The 19,688-nt window shown below is 43.7% G+C and overlaps 1 protein-coding gene across 8 annotated transcripts in view; it reads right to left on the bottom strand.

Moving 5' to 3' along the window:
- The window catches only part of CLEC16A (C-type lectin domain containing 16A), a 134,738-nt gene that overhangs the window by 27,125 nt on the left and 87,925 nt on the right, over positions 1-19,688 (bottom strand). For 4 of the 8 annotated variants that reach the window (XR_016471589.1, XR_016471579.1, XR_016471580.1 and 1 more), the window contains 2 exons: positions 8,177-8,555; positions 6,585-6,738 (listed from right to left, as the gene is read on the bottom strand). The gene's annotated coding sequence lies outside the window, so the exon portion shown is untranslated. The remainder of the gene's footprint in view (positions 1-6,584; positions 6,739-8,176; positions 8,556-19,688) is intronic. The other 4 variants (XR_016471584.1, XR_016471585.1, XR_016471581.1 and 1 more) reach the window with 3 other exon arrangements.

Below are 19,688 nucleotides of genomic sequence, written 5' to 3'. Positions count from 1 at the left end.
ATGATGAAAGAGGAATCTCAAGTGCAGAATAGCTATGCAGCTTGTTTAGAGCTATTTACTCTGTGATCCCAACCTATTACACAAATCAGCACTCTCCTAAAGCTGCTCAGTGTGTACTGACAATGGTTAAGGCCTGAGCCCTTTTTGAAGACATGGAGAAGCCCATTAATTAATTGCAATACAAACTAAACTTCTGTTGGTCCAAATTTTTCAACCTTGGATTTAGCACAGGTCAGTGTTAACCACCTCCACTGCCTGAGCTGAAATATGCACTCTTTTCTATTGAAGCTTAAACCACATTAAGTGCACAATTTTGCAATTAACATAATGTGCTGATCATAAGGAAAAAAAGGGACGGGGAAGAGACACCTATTAAACACCTTCATAACACAGTGTCTTTTTAAATAATCTAGAGCAAAGTATTTATGAACATCCCCCAGCCTGAGTCATAAAGCCTTTATGTAGCAGGCAGATTATGAAAGCAGCTCGATCTCACCAGCTATAAAATTTACTGAGGTGTTGAATTTTAAATAGTGTCTATTGAGTTAGGTGGTCATTCATTCATTTAGATTAGGACAGCTTTGGCCAAAGTTCAGCTTGCAAGGTTCAGTAAAACAGCACCTCACAAAGTTCTTGCAAAATATACAGCTTTGACCTGCAAAGACCACATGTGTCGCCATGGAGAAAAAGAATAAGGGAAAAGAAACCAAACTCAGAATAACTGCACTCCGCTCACTTTTACTTCAAACTCTTGCAGGTTTGCTTACTACTTTTCCTTAGCTGCATAAGGAGATGCGCAGACTGCACAGTTTGTCCCTGCAGCTCAGCTGGCACTGGCACCCACATGCAATAAAAACAAATCCCTTCCTTTTAATTCAAGTCCATCCTGCTTCCACTGATTTCCTGTCCTCCAGCACAGTTCAGTTCCTAAGAAGAGTTGCACAATACAAATACACTGTTGCGTATGCTAACAAAATAATTGACCTGCCACAAAAAAAGCTGGCATAAATACTATCTTCTCTTGGTAACTCCTAAACAGCTAAATTGCATGTGGTAATGTTGTTTGCTATTAATGCCATTTTAAAGAGATACAATGCCCACAAATCTAAACGCAACAGCTGGTGGCCTGCTGCATGCACAAATGACATATTTTACCATAGTACAACTGCAGCACTGCACCAGAACCAGGGCAGTTAAAGAACACAACTCACACCCCTCTCTCATGTACAGTCCTCCAAGAAATGAAATGCAGAGAAGGGAAAAGAGTGTCATCAAACAATACTTGCTAATGTTTTTAATGGAACAACCGGCTTTTCACTGAACTCAGATTTTGCTTTATGAATCAGCTCAGGTTTTCTGTTCTGAATGGTTCAATATTAAGAATTTTGAGAAGGATGAGCTAGTTGATGTTCCGCATCTGGTCAGATTTTATTAATTTTTCCGTAGGCTTAAAAGAAATAAATATTTCCATATGATTAAATTGGAGCTGCGACTTGCACATACTAGCCCTGCCTAGGAACACTCCACTTTGTGATAGCTACTTCACTTTAGGAAATGGAGCTGATAGAAGCAAGTCCAGGAAAAGGAATCCAGCTTCTGCAGAGAGAGGTGTACACAGGAGAAAGAATGATGATTAAACTGTGAATGACGTAAATTCCAGCAATGATTCTGGATCAAGGTCTAAACCGCAGGATTTCTCAGACTCAGAAAGCATTCTAGCTGTGGGTTGCACACCTGCCCAGTTCAGCTTTTTGCACAGACCCTGCATCACCTCCCCAGAGCAAAGCCCCTTCCCCTCCACTGCAAAACCTTGAGGCAAAAAGGACTCAAACCTCTTCCTTTTGTAGAACTGAGTCTAGCTGGAAGCAATTGCTCTGACCTCAAAATAAGTAAAAGAATAAAATAATTTATGCTCCTCCCAGGAGCAAAAACACAGAGAGGAGAATTTTCCAAGAAGCACACACTTTTGTGAATTTCTACTAATCTGTTTTACCAAAGTTGGAAAAGTTTTGCTATTGATCACAGTGGCAGCAAGGGCAGGACGAGACTGTGCACACAACAGGCTGACACAATGTAAGCTCTCCCTAGTCAAGAGCTTTGATTTCAGAACAAAGGCTTACTCACTGTACAATGACCCATCACATAATGCTACCTGGCCTGCACTAGTCTGATCTGACTGTAAAGTGCAAAGTGGCTCTGACAGTGACAGAAACAGGATGTTGGTGGCTGACAGGAAGTTCAGGTGTGTGTAAGAAAGAAGCACTTCCTCACAGGCTCTGGTGTTTGCATCTATCAGAAAGTGTGTGACCTAATTTAGGAGAATCTGTGCATCAGGATATTAGTCTTCTACTTGCCACCTCATCAGAGATACATTTGAATTTGCTCTTGCTGGTGCTCAGATATGTAGCAGCTCCGTTCTGGTTCCTTTGATCATAATGTGAGTAACAGAAGTTGTAAGAGTTGAGGAATTTGCTCTTTCCCTCATTCAATTTTGAAAAAGCCCAAAGGATATGGCTAATAACTGTAGTCATATCTGGTTTGGGATTTTCAGATTTGATTATTAATTTTCTCAGAAAAATTATTTGTTAGAGAATAGCATTGTTTGAACATGCTTTTGTTAGCATTTTCTGAGGGCTCTTCCTTCCCCTGTTCTGTTCCTGTGTTTCACAGAAGACTCTTTCATAATTGCAGCCCTTTCATTCCCTATTTCATATATGCCTTTCCAAACACACAAGGGACTTCAGGCTTAGGTACAGACACTTGATCAGCTGCTCTGACACATGATTTAAGTAAGACCTATTGAATCTCCCATGCTGAGGACAAGGCCCTTTTTGAAGTTCTTGGTTGTTCACCCCCCAAAGAAACAACAGCACGTATTTATGATGCTCATAAATAAACATAGATTTTGTTATTTGATTCTGCAACCTCATTCATGGCTATAGATGTGGTTTTTGTGTAATCAGATAACCTGATCTGCTTTGGGCTCTGAATGATGGAGAAGTTCTTCAGAGTGAAACAGCCTCTATTCCCCTGCAAGAAAACAGACCAATGCACAGTGCCAGAGCTGTGTATATCTGGAGGACACCTTGTCCCACAAAAGGCCACTGTTCTCTTTTGTTGAGGTAGCAAGAGGAAACCAGAGAAATATTTATATTATATTCCACTAAAGCCCCATAAACCTAATAGCTGGACTCTGACCAACACTTAGATACCATTTTGTATGGAAAGAGGCTCAGTTTCTCTACATAATCCAGGATTTACAGAGAACTTTGTACAGTGGCAACAAAGGCAAATCATGTCACAAACCTTCTCCACTCCAATACTTAAGGAGACTATCCACAATTGCATTCAATCCATAGGATGGGAATCCCCTTTAAAAAAACTCTGCTGGCTTCACATGCGTTGTAAAACTGCATTGCAATCAGTCAGCAAGTAAACAAGACAGAGAAAGGGCAAAGAGATGAGGGCAGCTGTCGTAACTCTTTCATGCTCCAACAGCTGGAGAAGCTGGAACTGGAGAAGCCGTGCCCTTGTCTGTAAGAACTAGGGGATTTCCCTACCATTTCCGAGGAGAAATCCATAAGGAAAAATACTGTGGCATTTCCTTATGTCCCCTACTGTGGAATTTCTGAAACAGTTGTTACACAAGTTGTAAAATCTGCCCTGTCCTTTCAGGGAGGAGGGGGCAAATATGGACCTGTGGAGCTGGATGACAGCAGCAGACAGAGCTAGGAAGTCTTCCTCATCCTGCGCCTCTATGGGTCCTTGTGGGAAGTTCTGCAGCACAGGAGGAGCTGGCTCTGATGCAGCTTGCTCTGGCTCCTAGCACACATTAGTTGTTTTGGTTTGGTAATGGTCCAAAGGCTGCCATCCAGCTACCCACTGACAAGCTTGAATCTACCTGCCAGGGATGTAACTTCTGACAGCAGGAGTCCCAGGCACTCGTGTCACTGCCAGTGAGCATGAGAAAACAAACAGGAGGAGGTGTGTGTGGTGTGTTCTGCAAACACAGACATGTGATGTGCTCATGATGTTTTACAGACCTGAAGAGGCAAAGGTACTCAGGTATGTGGGATCAAAAGTGAAGATCACTGAGGCTGTTTGAAAGTAATGACAAAAATGAAAAAAATGCCATTAGAAAGGTGGCGCACATTCACTCACTACTGTGTTGCTATGTGGAATATCCATGATTTTCCTTATGATGGTGAGTTGATATGACAGACACGTTAGTCCTGTAAGGTGTGAAAAGGTCTCATTTAATCAAAAGGATCGATCATTTCATCTTAGGGACATAGTTTAGTGGGCAATATAGGTGGTAGGTAGATGGATGGATTAAATGATCAAGATGTCTTTTCCAGCCTTCGTGGTTCTATGGTTAAAGGCAATTGCTTTAATCATTCATTCATGGCAAATCACACCTCCCTTCCCACCTATGCTAGATTTCTTTCCACCTCCCTCTTAGAGTTATATAAGCACTAAAGTGCCTTCAGTACATTTGTGTAATAAATGTCTTGTGCTGGGTGACTGATCCTCCAAACTGAAGTTATCAAGCAGGTAAAGTGAAGAAGCAGACTCACTCATACTGCACGTGTGATCCCCACATGAAGTGTCAAAGGCAGTGTGAAGGACTTGGTTCAACTAGCTCGTCCTCAACAAAATGGGCACTATCACCTTCTTTGAGTTGCTCTAAATAAGAACATGCCTACTCTTAGGATGCTAGGCCAGCCTGGTAAGTCAAACTAGTCCCAGTTGATATTTTGCATTGCTGAAAATGATTTTAGCTTTTTTTGTGAGCCAGTATCTGGAAGACTGCCAGCTGCCTATTTTGCACAATAGATACAATGTAGGCAGGGTGCCTTTTAAAAAGCAATTTAAGAACAAGGCATTGCAGACAGCTGACACAATCCAGTGACTTCTGTCTACACCTTGGCCTTTCCCTTTCCCCATCCCTGCTCCTGGGCCAGCAAATCCCACCTCATCCTTTGTGGTGGCTCCTAAACCCTTTAAGAGCCAAGACAGTGTGCTAATTCAGGGATAAAGCCAGTGATTTCACATTAGGGAGCTGAAATGGCTAAAAGAAGCATCCAAGAAATGCCAGAAAGTGCTGAATTATGGCAGGAATATGTGGCTGGGATAGATTGTAATATTTCAAGCTTTTAGTATAATTTGTTGTTCTGTTACTTGTGTTAACCTCCATACTGCTGTATATAAGAAACTCCTTTGTATATTAAAGAACATTGAGAGCTTCTAGGAAGTACCAGCTCCTGTTTGCTTGCCAGATCTGGCAAATCAGTCATGCAGAATGTCAATAAAAGACAAAATTCCCAATCTACATCAGAGCCACTAAATGGCTGTTGTGGGAGTGTACTGTTGAGTTTGGCAGGATCAAATTGGAAATAAAACACTGAACTGACAGTGTGTATCCAACAGCTGGGAGAAATCGGAGCCTATTAGTAAGGTAGGAGCCACAAATGAACGTGTATCATGACTGCTTTTGATAATATTCCACATAGAGGGAACGGCCTCCCTGCCAATAGAAGTCTGCCAAAGAAAAAGATGAGTGCAAAACGTATCTTCCTGGAGTGTGGAGGGAGAGGAAATTAAATTTAAACACTAAACTCAGACTTCATTGGAAAAAAAATTAAAAAAAAGAAAGAGCAGAAATAGATGCAACTAAAGTGGGGTACTTCTGGAGTAAAGTAAAAAACTGAGAGAATGAAGGCATGCCACTGACTAATCCAAGAACATTTCAGATTTACAGTGAACTGCATTAATAAGCAATTCAGAATTAAGTCCTCAGTTTTCCCTATTCTTTTTTAGGCAAAATTCCCATAGAAGTTGTTGCAGAGATCTGACAGCTATTGCAAAACTAAATTCTAAAGAGAACACAAAAAGATTTGAGTTTGGGCTGAAACACACCTCTTGCACAAAAACAAGTGGCTACAGGAAACCAGCCTATTTTATTGGTGTAATGACATCTATGAATAAGAATTCACAAGCCTTCTGCATTGGATCAGACTGAATGAGTTACTTCATGTGTAGGGAACAAATTTCTTTTGAGAAACAGGGTTCTCCTCAGGGGAAAGGCTGCTGCTGAGCAAGAGCCTGAAGATCTCATGCAAGGGCAATGGAGGGAAAGAAACAGAGCTTGTGAAGATTTGGACCTCAGAGCAGAAAAAGAACAGCAGAGGCTTTCCTGAGCCTGCAAAGAAGCAAAACCTCAGGGGCAACAGCAGGTACATACAGGGACCGCCACGAGGCATGACTCCAAACATACACTGGATAACTTCAGCAAATGGTACATACAGGCACACAAGTCAATACTGAGTTCTTGGAAAAATGGGAAGAGAAGGAAGGGTGGGGGGAAGCAACAGTAACTTTTTTTTAAAACTTACTGGAATCCAAAATCATCTTCACAGAAAGTGTGTTTGATTACTAGAGAAGGAAGGTGATTGTTGCAATCTGCTTGTTAGTAATTCCCTGAACAGAGGAGCAGCCTTATGGCCAGTGCACACTTATTTTCTTGCATAAGAGCTGTTAAACCCTTCCACCTTGCTTTTTCTAAAAAGCTTTTACAATTTTACCTTTGGATCATACCAGAGGTCGGTGTGTCTTCAAGAGGAAGCCGAGAGCAGCAGTGAGCATCTCAACAGGGAATGTTTTCCTCAGACACGGAAGCAGCAGGGAAGAGTGGGCTGATGCTGGCTGCCTGCTTCTGCTGTGCTGTGGTTACTCCTCCTGGGTGAAGAAGATAGCATAGATTGAATGAAGGGGGAAAAGGGGCTACAATTACCCTGCTAGCTCTGACTCAGCTAAACAACTGCACTCTCACAAGATGGCCTTGCTTTATCCCAGTGCAACCAAACAAGATTTTGTAGGGCTGGGAAAAGGTAAATTCACTTTCCCACTGTGTAATGACACACATTTTTGACACAAAGATCCTTACCAGGCTCATACATGCATCCCTATGGTCTGTTTTTAGCAGGACCTGTTATGTCTGTGCTTTCTAAGGGTTCTGTACCCAGAACAGCAGAAACTTCAGCTATCCTAGGACGCACAAAAGGGACATAAGGCAGAGATTTACTTGTGCCCATATGTGTGCAAAAAGTGACAGCACAATCTGTATGAGAAAGCAGGCAGTGACCAACAAGTCTGACATGAAATAGGATACTACCATACGACAGCAAAATATTCCCAGCAAAGCTCTGGATAAGTGACTGATCAGATTGTGAAAATATTTTAATTGGATTTCACAGCTATTGTCCAACACACTCAGAAATATTTGAATAGAAACATGCAATATAGCACTTCTGTGCAATACCCTCTCTCCATGCTGACAGCGCTGTAACAGCCAGTGCTGCTAAGTAGTTGTTTCAGAAGAGATACAGGAGGTCAGCTCAACACAGAGATGACTGTAACTTTCAGTAAAGCACCCGCTCAGTGAGTTGAGCCTGGGATGTGTTGTGCTTTTGTAGTTCAAAGACAGCGTCTCTGTGTGCACGCTTGGCTTTTAACACCACCCTTCCATGTGATTAAAGAAAGCCACAAGAAAGAGGTTTCTACATTATTACCTCTTCCTGGAAAACAAACCTGCCCGTTTCCCCGAAGTTTGCTGGTACAGAATTATACAGCTTTAAAGCACCCAGACGTTTTGGCTGCCCATCCACTTGCTGTCGTCATTATCTCTGTGTTACTTTACCTGGAACTTAACAATCCCTCGCTCCCTCTCCTCCTGGTTTTCAGTAACTCTTCAAAACGAAAATCAATAGTCTTCCTTTTACCCCAAGGTACAACTTTCAGATAATCACGTCCTACTGTGCAGCAGCCGCTTGGAGCCTCTGCAGCCAAAATAGCCCTTGGATGAAGAGCTTCCAGTAAAGAAGCTGTCTTTTTCTAGCATCTCAGTGTTTAGTCATAATATTCATTTAGATCAACACAGGGTTTTTATCAGGTGATACCTCAGTGGCAAGGTTAAGAATACTCAAAAAAAAAATTGTTTATTATTTCTTCACATTAGAGACACTAAAAGATCTTTTGAATCAATGGATGTCGTTCCTGTCAGCCATTTAATTAAAAGAAAATAACCTCAAAGCTCTTATATTAGGAGAGCTACATGTGTAATTTCAGTTTCTGTTTTGCTACTAGCAGGCTTGTAAATGGGTTATAGCAAACTTACTTCTGTTTTACAAAACCTGTCATCATGATGGATAAATGAGAGGTCTCAAGAAACCCCCCGCATTTCCCTCCTGGGAAGTGTCAGGTTGAAGAGGAAGAACCAGTGTTGCAAAACTCCGGATGCAGTTTAACACATTTTCTCAGAGGACAGTGCCAGAGTCTCAGCTGCTGCAGTTCTGGGGCAACCTGCCTGATGCAACTGTGCTGCGGGAAGTGCTGGATCCTTCCCTGGAGGTGCATGGCACAAACTTGAAGAGCCACATGTTGGAATTGAATGTACTATGGATGATCCAAATGGCCCAAAACATCAGATGACATCAGAGGGAAGCCAGGCTGCGTTATGCACAAAGCTTGTGAAGTGCTGGCATTATGAGTGGCACCTGGAAAAGATGGAAGGGGTGTATTCTTAGAAATGGGGTTACAGAGCTTCAGGACAGGAAGGTGTGGGCAAAGGGTTGCAGCGATGCAAGCTGCAGCATTTTATTTGGGGCATTTAAAAAAACAAAAAAAGTTTGGCTCATCTGCTTTTTGAAATGTTATCTGCATACTTATGGTACAGATCGAGCAATGGCTTTGTGGTATATTGCAGTACAGCATTACAAATGCAACTCACTGTCCCTTTGTCCATCAGACAAGAGGCACCCTGCAAAGTGTTTGCTTTCTCCTCACCATCAACAAGCATGGGCTGTTTCCTTAAGTTTCCTCTCCTTAAGTTTTGCTTGAGTGTCTTGCCATAATCACAGAGCGAGCCAGCAAGAGCAGAAGGAGCAGCTGAAGATGGGAATTTTGACTATACTAGAAATTTAAGAATACAAAACTTTCCTTTAAGAGACTCATAGCCATAATGCATTTTGTGATTGAGCTATTTTAGGTAATCTTAGATTTCTAACAGGAAATTGTTGTAATTTTCCTTTCCTTTTCCCTCTGCTGCTATGTAGAGGAAAATGGGGTTTATAAGCAAAGAGCTAAAAAAAAAAATAAACAGCAAAACCTGTCACCATTCGCAATGTTCAGTTAGGCCAAGAGGCAGCCTTCAGTACCAACAGACAGCCCCAAACTTTCCCCATTATTCCCTGGCTAAAGAACGCTCTCTTTCAAAAAGCTACAGTAAAACTGTCCTTAAGACAATTCTGTGTACAAGGAAGGTCTCAAACCCCAGTGAAATGCATCCTTGGTGGGACACTTGAGGGTTTAACAAATGGATTCATGTGATGTCAACAAAACCATAGCCTGAAGAGAGGCTGGTGGCAGGTTTCAAACACAGCTCTGCCTTTCAGCTACAGCTGATCTCAGCAGGAGGAGTGGTGCATAGGTTTTCTTTTTCCTCTAGAGCAGTCATATTCAACAGGAATGGTTCAGGCTATGAGAGCTGTGCTGCAGCTACACGGCACTAGCTACAGCAGCCTACTTGTATTTTAAGATTTTTTCCTCCACATGCACTCACTCTGGTCTCCCCTTATTACACAGGATCACAGCATGGCTGAGGCTGGAGGCACCTCTGCCCCAGCACTGCCCCAGCAGAGCCTTGCAGAGCAGGGCCCAGCCCCACAGACAGGCGGCTTTAGGAGAGCTCCAAGAAGGAAACCCACAGCCTCTGGGCAGCCTGTGCCAGGGCTCCAGCACAGCACAGCACAGCAGTGCTGCCTGACAGGTAGAGGGAACTGCTGTGCTCCGGGTTGTGCCCACTGCTGCTGGGTACCACTGGGAAGAGCCTAGGAAAGCAAAGCTGTATTCCAGCTGTGGAGTCCAGGGAAAGTGCAGCCACTTCAAATCATTTGCTAAGCAGATGGGAGAGAGCTTAGGCAAGAGGCTTGAGAACAAGGTAAAGAAGAAGCAAACCTCTCTTTAGTGCACATGCAGGCTAATTTTACAGTCAAGAATGCATGTAAAGCTAGAGATCTATGTAGCAATAAGCCATTCAGTTGGGTGTCTGCTCATTCAAACCAGAATTACGCTACATTGCCCACAATCCATTAGAGACAGAACAACTTAATTGAAAACAATCTAGTGAGAAAATCATTTTGCTCAGATGTATGTGGCTGACACAGTCCCAAAATAGCCTCAATAAAACTCAGTAAACTAAATGAGTATCCCTGTCAGTGTCGATTTCTGCAAAACACAGGACTCTGAAATCACTTCAGCTGGTGGCTGTGATGAGCACAAACACTGTTCACCCTGCTGGGAGATACAAAACATATCCCAGTATTCTGCAGACTTGTCTGACCAGGGCAAAGCTGAAATGCTTTTTGATGAAAGTTTTGGAAATATTGATTCTAAGCTGAAATCTTTAATCAGGACTTGGGCCCAGATCTCTCCAGACTCCACTGTTCTCAGACCATGTCCAAAATTCAGTGAATGACTCTATGTGATGTCCAAGCATTGTGAGTAAATGGCACCTGCACTAATGTTCAAAAGTAGTTTACATCTGACTTAAGTTTGCCTTTCTTCCTACATTCAGGTTCCCTATTCTAATCATCACTTGCAGGTCACCCTTACCCACTCCTGAGGATCTGTGTGGTCACTGGTTGGAGAGGGAAGGCTAAGCACCTAAGTACCAGAACGGCTCAATAACTGAAAAAGAGCTTGTTTTATGATCACAAAGAGCTAGTCTGGAAAAAAACAAACCCTCTGTTTTATTGATTCAATATGATAAAAAGCAGCCAAAGATAGTATTGCTCTTCTCTGGGCTCTGCTCTGCTCTTCTCTGCTCTAGGCTGGTCTAGTGGTTGGTGACCCTGCCCATGGCAGGGGGGTTGAAACTAGATGATCATTGTGGTCCTTTTCAACCCAGGCCATTCTATGATTCCTGTCATTTCCTGACAAGGATACTTTGATGTTGCAATAGAAATGACAGGAATTGGCAATGGCTAGAAACACAATCCACATCTTTGGAACATGTAACAAGGTCCAAAGGTGGCTTACATGCTTATGAGTTAGTTGCAAATAGGAAGAAGGAAATATTTTGTTCATCATTAAAGGACAGAGAATTTCCTCCAAGATCTATTACCAGAAATACACAGAAATTATTGTTGCCGTGCTGTAGTGCTGAGCCCAGCAAAACTTGGGCCCTTCTCACCTATTTTTATTCCCTACCTTGGACTATAGCTCACACACATTCATTCTGTCTGCCATGCAAGTTCTTCAGCCAGGTGGAGATGCCCAGCAGCCATTCAGCCAAACCAGCAAGTGCATTGGCAAGATGCACTGGGGATGCTGTGGGGTGTTAATCCTGTCTGACTGCTTGTTCAGACTGGTCTTCACCAGCTTTGAGTTGCATCTCCTCTTGATTACTGTTCTCCCAGTCAAACCCTCAATTCTTCCCAAGTCTTCCCCAATACTACAACTATAAATAGTAAACCATGAGCAGGACTGTGACAAGGTGGAGATTAAATAGAAATAGAAGAGCAATAAAAAGAGAATTCAAAATCACCAAAGTTAAAAATAAAAATTAAGAACAACCAAACCAACCAACTGTGGTGCTGAGCTTAACTAGCTTGAGAAGATTCCCAGAGGAATGACACTTTGCTGGCAGTTAAAATTATCGGGGAAAAAAAGACAATCAAAGAGGTTAGTAGGAAGCATTGCTGGAGGGCAGGGGAAATCCTGCTGCAATGCCATGGAGATGTTGAACATCGTCTCTCTTCACTCTAGGATGAAGGAAGCCAATGTGGTACTTGTGCCACTTGCTCTCACTGACTTGTATCTCCAGTTGGTATCAAAATCATGTTCAGCAGAACACCTGCACAAAGTCTAGCTCTGGTAAATCACCAACTGAAATCACCCCTTTGGTAAATGGACCTATTCACAGCTTCCTGAGCATGTTTAATATAGATGGATATTTATACTCACATCTGATAGATCTGAATTTCTTAGCTTGTTTATACTTCCTTTGGAAAAAGCTATATTTATAGCAGCTTTTTATAGAACGTAGTCAATGAAGATAATATACAGTACTTTTACTAACTTATATCTAAAAGGACACAGCTTTAATATTTTAAGAGCAGAGGAAATGCACGTAGGTCCAGAGAAGCAGAAAAGGGAATGCTTGAAGAGACAATACAGAAAATGGAAGATCTGAGTTTGGAGTGTCTGCAGTGAACTGTGGAGCAAAAGGCTTGAGGGGACCAAAGGAGAATGTCATCCAGATGTGGTCAAATGGGGATGAGAAGCAATAAGAAAGAAGGTATTAAAAAAAATTTAAAGTGCACAGATAAGGAAGAAGTGGCCCTGAGAAGCGGCCATTAGAAAGCTATTATCCCTATTTTACTTGGGCATTTTTACTAGATACGGTCTGCAGATGAAGAAAAAGCTGGTATTAATTTGAAAGTACTCAGCAAGATCTCCTGTCTGAGTCATAGGAGGACTCCCATTCTTCTGCATTTATTTTAGTATAATCGTTTTCTTGTTTTATTTTACTTTTTAATACTCACCCTAAAACTGGGCTGAGTATTAGGTAAGAAGCATTTAAGAGATGCTGGTGGAGAAAATATTACCGAATCTCAGAATGTAATTACATTGATTTCTGGAATGCTGATGTCCTATTAACATATGTTTCTAATTACCAGGGTTTGCAAAGGAGATGTTCTGAGTGGTGAAGAAACTCTGTTGGAAGCCATATATTGTGTCAGCTAACATAAGTGCTTATATGTATTTACGTAATACCCATGGAAGAACACGTTGGCTAAAGCTTTATACTTTTGGTCAAACCCCCTTGGAGCTGCACGCTTGCTGTATGAGTTGATCTTTTAGGCAGACTTTATTTTTGTCACTGTTGTAACTTGTTCAGTTTGAGTGGGACAAGATCATAAGCCTTAGATCTGGAGCGAAGTGAGAAAACAGATTTGTTCCCTTCTTGGAATATGTTGTCTTGCTGTGAACTGTATCACAAGACAATGCGCACTGAGCTGGCAGGTCCCAAGGCACTGTTTTGTGCAGCAGCCTGCTGAGGTTATCTCAGGGACATCTGCTGAACATACTCTGCTGTTAAACAAGCAAAGAGTATGGAGTCAGCTCTCCTCTATGGGTGGAATTAACTGTTCTAGCCTAGGACACAGCCAGCTCTGTGCACTTCTCACCACCTGATGCTGCTGGACTCTTTTTGTTACAGCCCTGAATGTGTGAGCAAGGACTTCTCCATTCAGGCAGACACCAGCCTTTACTGTGGGACCAGACGTAAACACTAAAAGTAACAGCTTCATGCTTGTATGATGACTTCCTCTCACATAAGAATGCTTCTGCTTGAGAACAGCTTTTTCCTTTTAAATTCTTGGTTCTCATTTATTGAAAGTAACAAAGGGAGGGCTTTATACATGCAGAATTAAAGTAGAGATATGATTTTTGGGGAAAAAAAAAAAAATCCACTCATATTTTCCCTTATCCTGGGCAGCTGTAAGTCCTTAACACATTAACTCATTTTCTGTGCACTTCACTTTCAGACTCAGTCATTCAGGAAAAGAACATCCTTCTCTTAATTAGCATGCATCAATGTGAACCTCATCTCAATGCATCTTACTCACGTCCTATCTCTGACAGAGACTGCTGACATTTTCTGAACAGCCTACCGGGCTGCTTATCTGCATCAGAAGAAACCAAGCTTTGTCTTAAAGGTTTTTGAACTGATTCAAAGGAGTTTGCATATCTATTCATGACAGTGTCCCATGCATCCTTCCTCAAAGTGATCTGGAATATCCCAGAGAGTACGAAGTACCAGGCAGGCACCAGCTAAGGGTCAGACCTTCTGGTACACGAGCACCTCTGTGGCACACCCAGCAGTCTGACCTACAGGAAGGACAGACTGTTCACAAATTACTGAGTGGCTCAGCTGGCACTAACGAGAACTTCAGCCAGGAGAGTACACTGTGTGCAAGCAACAGCAGTTTACCAGATGTTACAGTACTCTATTTAAGAGATAAGGTTAAAGATACCACATGTGCTGCATGCTAAATGATTTAGTCAAACCCTTGCAGGAAACTGTTAATACGTCCTCTTCCAGGAATGTTTCCTGGGAAAAACAGCCAGCAATTCAGAGGAGAACCTTCAAGGCTGCCTCCATGTGCCAGCTGCAGCTTTGCTAGTGGCATGGAGAGTGGGAGTTAGTTTCCATTTAGTGCATTTCCATGTTATAAAGAAATTCTATAGAAGAAAGGCATCCATGAGTGGGAGCACGTTGAATTCTCCAAGCAGGGCTTACGGTTAGGAGTTAAAACTGAACCCACAAGCTCAAAAGGAATTTGAGAAAGCTCTGTAGCAGACATGGCCTGTCCTGGTGCCCACTGCCAAGAGATATGAGGTTCTAAGAAAAGCTGTCCTCTCATAGCCCCAAAACAAAGCACAGAATCATAGAATGGCCAGGGTTGGAAGGGACCTCAAGAATCATGAATCCCCAACCCCACCTGCCACATGCAGGGCCACCAACCTCCCCATTTAATACCAGACCAGGCTGCCCAGGGCCCCATCCAATCTGGCCTTGAACACCTCCAGGGATGGGGCATCCACAACCTCTCCGGGCAGCTGTTCCAGCACCTCACCACTCTCTCTCTGTAAAGAACTTCCCCCTGATATCCAACCTAAATCTTCCCTCCCTCAACTTAAAACTATTTCTCCTTGTCCTGCAGTTATCTACCCTTTCAAAAAGTTGATTCCCCTCCTGTTTGTAGGCTCCCTTTAGGTACTGAAAGGCCGCAGTGAGGTCACCCTGCAGCCTTCTTTTCTCCAGGCTGAACAAGTCCAGCTCCCTCAGCCTGTCTTCCTTGGGGAGGTGCTCCAGTCCCCTGATCATCTTTGTGGCTCTCCTCTGGACCCTCTCCAACAGCTCTCTGTCCTTCTTCTACTGAGGGCTCCAGACCTGGACACATTACTCCAGATGGGCCTCACAATTGCAGAGTAGAGGGGGACAATCACCTCCCTGTCCCTGCTGGCCAACCCTCTTCTGATGGAGCCCAGGATACCAAGCAAGGCAGTCCTTGCTTGTTTCAGACTATGGCATTTTCTCTCGTAGAATTTTCTGCACATGCAACTTTCAAATATCCGAGGATATGAGAAATGTTTCTTCTGCATCATCTTCTCCTTCAGACTGAACGCAAGAGTAGGAAGAATGGAACTAATCAGCTGTGCTAGAACTATGAGCAGCTTACAAAGCTGTCACTGTAATGATGATTGAGCAGGATCTTTCCCTTGGGTACATCCTGTACCAAAACTGAGAAGAGTATGAGAAAACTAACCAGATATCCTGCTACATAGAACAGAACATGTATTTTTTTTTTCCCTATGGACACTACCAGGACCTCAATTTACAGGGAACTGTAAAAGCAGTCAATCACTGAAGTGCAGGAAGCAGAATTCTTCCTGTCATAAGCCAGGGCACTGCTGGGGGGAAACCATGCCTGGTAAAATCCAACCCATCAGAGTTGGTGTGTGGCAAGATCACAATTTGATAGAGCTGCAAGATGGAGACATGAAGATTATAAATGCTGTTGGATACAAGTCAGCATGGATAAAAACAGCAGAATGGTTTCAATCTGCAGCTCATTAACTGCAAAAACAAGCACGGCTGCATATAGTGACCGTGGGTTTGAGATGCAATTCGCAAATGGGATAAGGCAAGGGATAAGAGAAAAAACCATGGGGTGTCTTAGCACTTAAGAAAAACTGAGGAGACCATGCAATGCTCCACAGCTCTGAATCAGACCCGAGAAATATCGATAGGATTGAATAAAATTTGAGAAACTTTACAGGCAAATTTAGATCCCATTGACAAACAAATCTTTTGTACCAGAGCCTCACATGTTGGGGTTTGTATTTATCAGCTTTTTCCCCTTGATAATGTTTTTGCTTGGGGGCATTGCTTTGTTTGTTTTTAAGAACAGACTGAGAATTTTCTGTCACCAAATATTATGAATCCATAGCGAATCTGAGCTAATAGTCAGGCCCTTGTATACCAGGACACTAAATAATCTAGGCACATTTCATCTCACACTAAATCATTCAAAAAGCCTTTGGGGGGATCTGTGCCCTCAGAGTGCTCATTTCTTCCAGTGGCCCATACAGGGAAGCTAAGGTGCATGGTGTTGGCAGCTGATGGTCAGGGACTGGAATCCCACCCCAGCTCTCCTGCATCTAGAAGCAGGCACTGTGTGAAGGTGCCAGCTGCTTTCAGCTGCATATCTTGAGGAGGAAAGGAGAGAGGGGAAGAAGAAACACAGGAATAGGATGAGGGAGGCACTTTCTGAGAAGAAAACAAAGAGTCTATTCAATCAAAGGAAAAAGCAAAGAAAAAGTAGCCCGAGGAAAACTTAGCCTCTGAAAAACAATGGATCAAGCCAAAGAAGGAAAACACAAGTAGCAGAAGCATATGGTTCACTTCAGTCTTTGTGTTAGTACACGTAATTTATAGGATTCTGAATTTCCTTTCAAGGAAAACTGCTATTCCTATCAGTGCCTTCTCTTCTGAGAAGATTTCCAAGCTTACAGCAAAGAAGTGCCAGCATCCTGCTCCTTAGCTGGCCTCTCCAGATGTCATTGATCCCTTATTTTCCTCAGAACACCACTCATAGGCACACACTGCCTGCTCTCTGCCAAGCACACATCCCTTCAGGTGGTCTGATCAGCTGGGCTCCTGGCTTGGAGTATTGACCCTCACCAACCAGCCCCTGCATTATGAGGAGGATGAGAGAATGCTTTGTTTCTGCAGGGATTAAAACTGAAGTTTGGAACGAGAAATTCAGTTCCCTTTTTTTTTCGGCCTTGAGGTTTTAGTTGTGCATTAGTTATGATGACATTGGGTCCCAAGAGAAGGCTTAGCAATAAGCCACAAATGAGCAGGAAGCAGCATGACCAGTACACCAGCAGAGCTTTCAGTGCTCTGCAAGGAAATCTTCCCTCCGTGCTGCTGGAATGCACTCAGCAAAATATGGCATGAGCGACAGGGACCTCCCACCACTGGCATGCACTCAGCAAAGGACACCATTTTGGTAATTAGCTGAAAGCAATTTTATTAGTGTCCTGCATACCGCTGTGGGTGTCTGCATGGAGTCACAAGTTACCTTCACTGATCACGTGTATAGGCAGGGTTAAGCAAGACTGAGAGAGGATGTTGTAAATCTCCTATTCCTTGACTCCATTCCAAGCTTGTTTGCTCTGACTGTCATATCCTGCTGTGCTTCCCCAAGACTCCTTCTGTCACCTGTATTGCTAGATTTGTGTTTGCAACATCAATCATCTCTTATTTTTATTTCCTTTGTTTTTAGTGATAAATGAAAGGAGTGCAGCATGCACGGACCTTGGAGCTGCTGTGTAGAAGTTCATCTTGCGAAGCTCTGTAGCTGTTCCAGCTGAGATGACCAGGATGCAAAAGTTGTACCATGAATCAACACCCTGCTGTGTCACACATCTCCATCTCACGCACACTGAAACCCTGTCTCAGCCTCTTCCTCTCCAGAAAAGGGCGAAGCCTTTGCAACTTCCAACACAGCCAGTATGACACATGTACATGATTTTACAAACTTTATTTATAAAAGGCTCAGAGTCTCTGCATCCTTAAAATTATGATTTAAGGGTGGGGATGTTATTTCACTAGAAAACAAATCACATGCTATAACTTGACAGCAGGCTTTAAAAAGAAACCACCCTGCAGCAGCTGGAGCAGCTGACTAGATGTTTTCCTCCTGAGCTTGCAGGTTGGCCCCAGAAACGAAGCTAATGAACAGAGCTGAGCCGGTGCCAAGTCATTGTTACACCAGAACTAACACTGAGTCCTGCTCCTGACATAACACAGCCCTCCCACACAAGATAAAATCCAATAGCAGTTGGGATCTCTGTCACCACCAAGTCTATTTCATTCACGTGGCCGGAGATTTATGCCTGTGTTTTCAGGGAGGGAGAGGGGGGGGAGAGGAAAGAACGCTGTAGTCCCATTTTCTCTCTCAAGAAAGATTGATGTAGCTGATAAGGTAAAGCATACTAAAAGATCCAAGCAGGCTGTCAAGAATAAGGAAGAGGCTACAGCCTGCTGAGACCAAGTATGGCAGAAGACCACCAAGGCAATCCTCCTACTGTTATTTGTGGTCAGCGGGTAAGATCATCATCATCTCGGCCTGAGTTCTTCATCTCCTGGGCTCAGATTCAGGAAAAATGGAGCTGGATTTATAATCTGAGAGGAAAAGGAAAGTTTTTGCTCTTCTCTGCATCTGCCATAAATGACTGGTTCCCCATGGAGCGCAGCCAGAGAGTGCTGAAGGCAGGATGGTTGCATGCAGGGCCACGTGCCTGGCAGCCAAGGCCAGCTCTTTCCTTGGAAGAGATGCCAGCAGGGCCACAGCTTTGGGCCAGTGAGATAAGAACAACATCAGCGGCCATAGGGGAGATTGCTAAGTGCCTAAGGGTCAGGAGGAGGAGAAGCAATGACTCACAGCTGATCCTAGCAGTCCTTGACTCACTGGGCCTGGGAAGATCTGCCCAGTAAGATGGAGGAAGGATTCCATCGCAATCTTCCCTCCACTTTTCCCCACACTTCCCTGCCCCCAGCCTCAAACCTGGTGCTCAGCTCTGACAGGATCTGCTGTCCCATTCATCCTCAAATAACTCCAGTGAACTTGTGCAGCTTGGAGCAGGCATATGCCCTGGCCTGGGATAACAAGGCAGCTCCAATAGGTGTGCTCAGATGAGGCCTGCAGACCCGAGCAGCGTCTCCTCACAAACCACCTCAGCTCCCAGGACTGAGGAGCGCTGGGCCCCAACATGCAGCCTTCACTAGCAAGTCAGATTTTCTTGGAGCTTTGTTCTCAGCTCAGTTTTGGGAGAAGTGGTACAAAAGACTCCCACTGCCTGACTTCTGTTCAGCCTGGCACTCCTGCTCTGCAGCTTCCCTGAGATGTGACTGGTGCTGGGTTTCCTCTGCTGACAGGCAGGCAGCAGGGAGGGATCACTGTGCTGTTCCACACTGCCTCAAGTTAGCACTACACAGCCAGAGACACTTTGGGCCTGTCACTAACTTGGCCTGCATTCCTCCAGACCCTTCACTCCAGCAAGCACAGAGGAAGCTTACAATCAATGCCCTTAATTTGCCCTTGGTTCAGCATTCAGAGCCTCTGCTTGCCAATCCCAGGATTTCACCTCTACCAGTGTGTTTTGTTTCTTAATTAAGCTGTTACATACCCCCAGATTCTGGGGGCTGAAGGCTCAAAGGCCATCAGTAACACCAGATACAGACACAGACATCACAGCTCATCCTACACATACCACAGTAAACCACTAGTCACTGCGCAGATGCATCTGCATGTCTTCAAGAAGTGCTGTATAAACACCAGTAAAAGCCAGATAAGTACTTCATGTTTTGAACTAGCATACCACTTTCCACCTGATGATAGGAAAGGATTTGGTAGCATTTCAGAAAAACCCTGCAAGTCTCAGTCTTCCCTGGAAACCAGGAGTACCAGCACAGAGCTGGTATTCCAGCCCCTGGAAAGGCCCCCACTGCCTACAATGCCCAGCCTTGCTCACTCCTGCCCTTGGCCTTG

Source organism: Phasianus colchicus, chromosome 16 (genome assembly GCF_987193195.1).
Source record: "Phasianus colchicus chromosome 16, bPhaCol1.hap1.1, whole genome shotgun sequence".
NCBI classification, from domain to species: domain Eukaryota; kingdom Metazoa; phylum Chordata; class Aves; order Galliformes; family Phasianidae; genus Phasianus; species Phasianus colchicus.
Note: the sequence above shows the minus strand (reverse complement) of the source record. Positions and strands in the feature narration are given on the sequence as shown.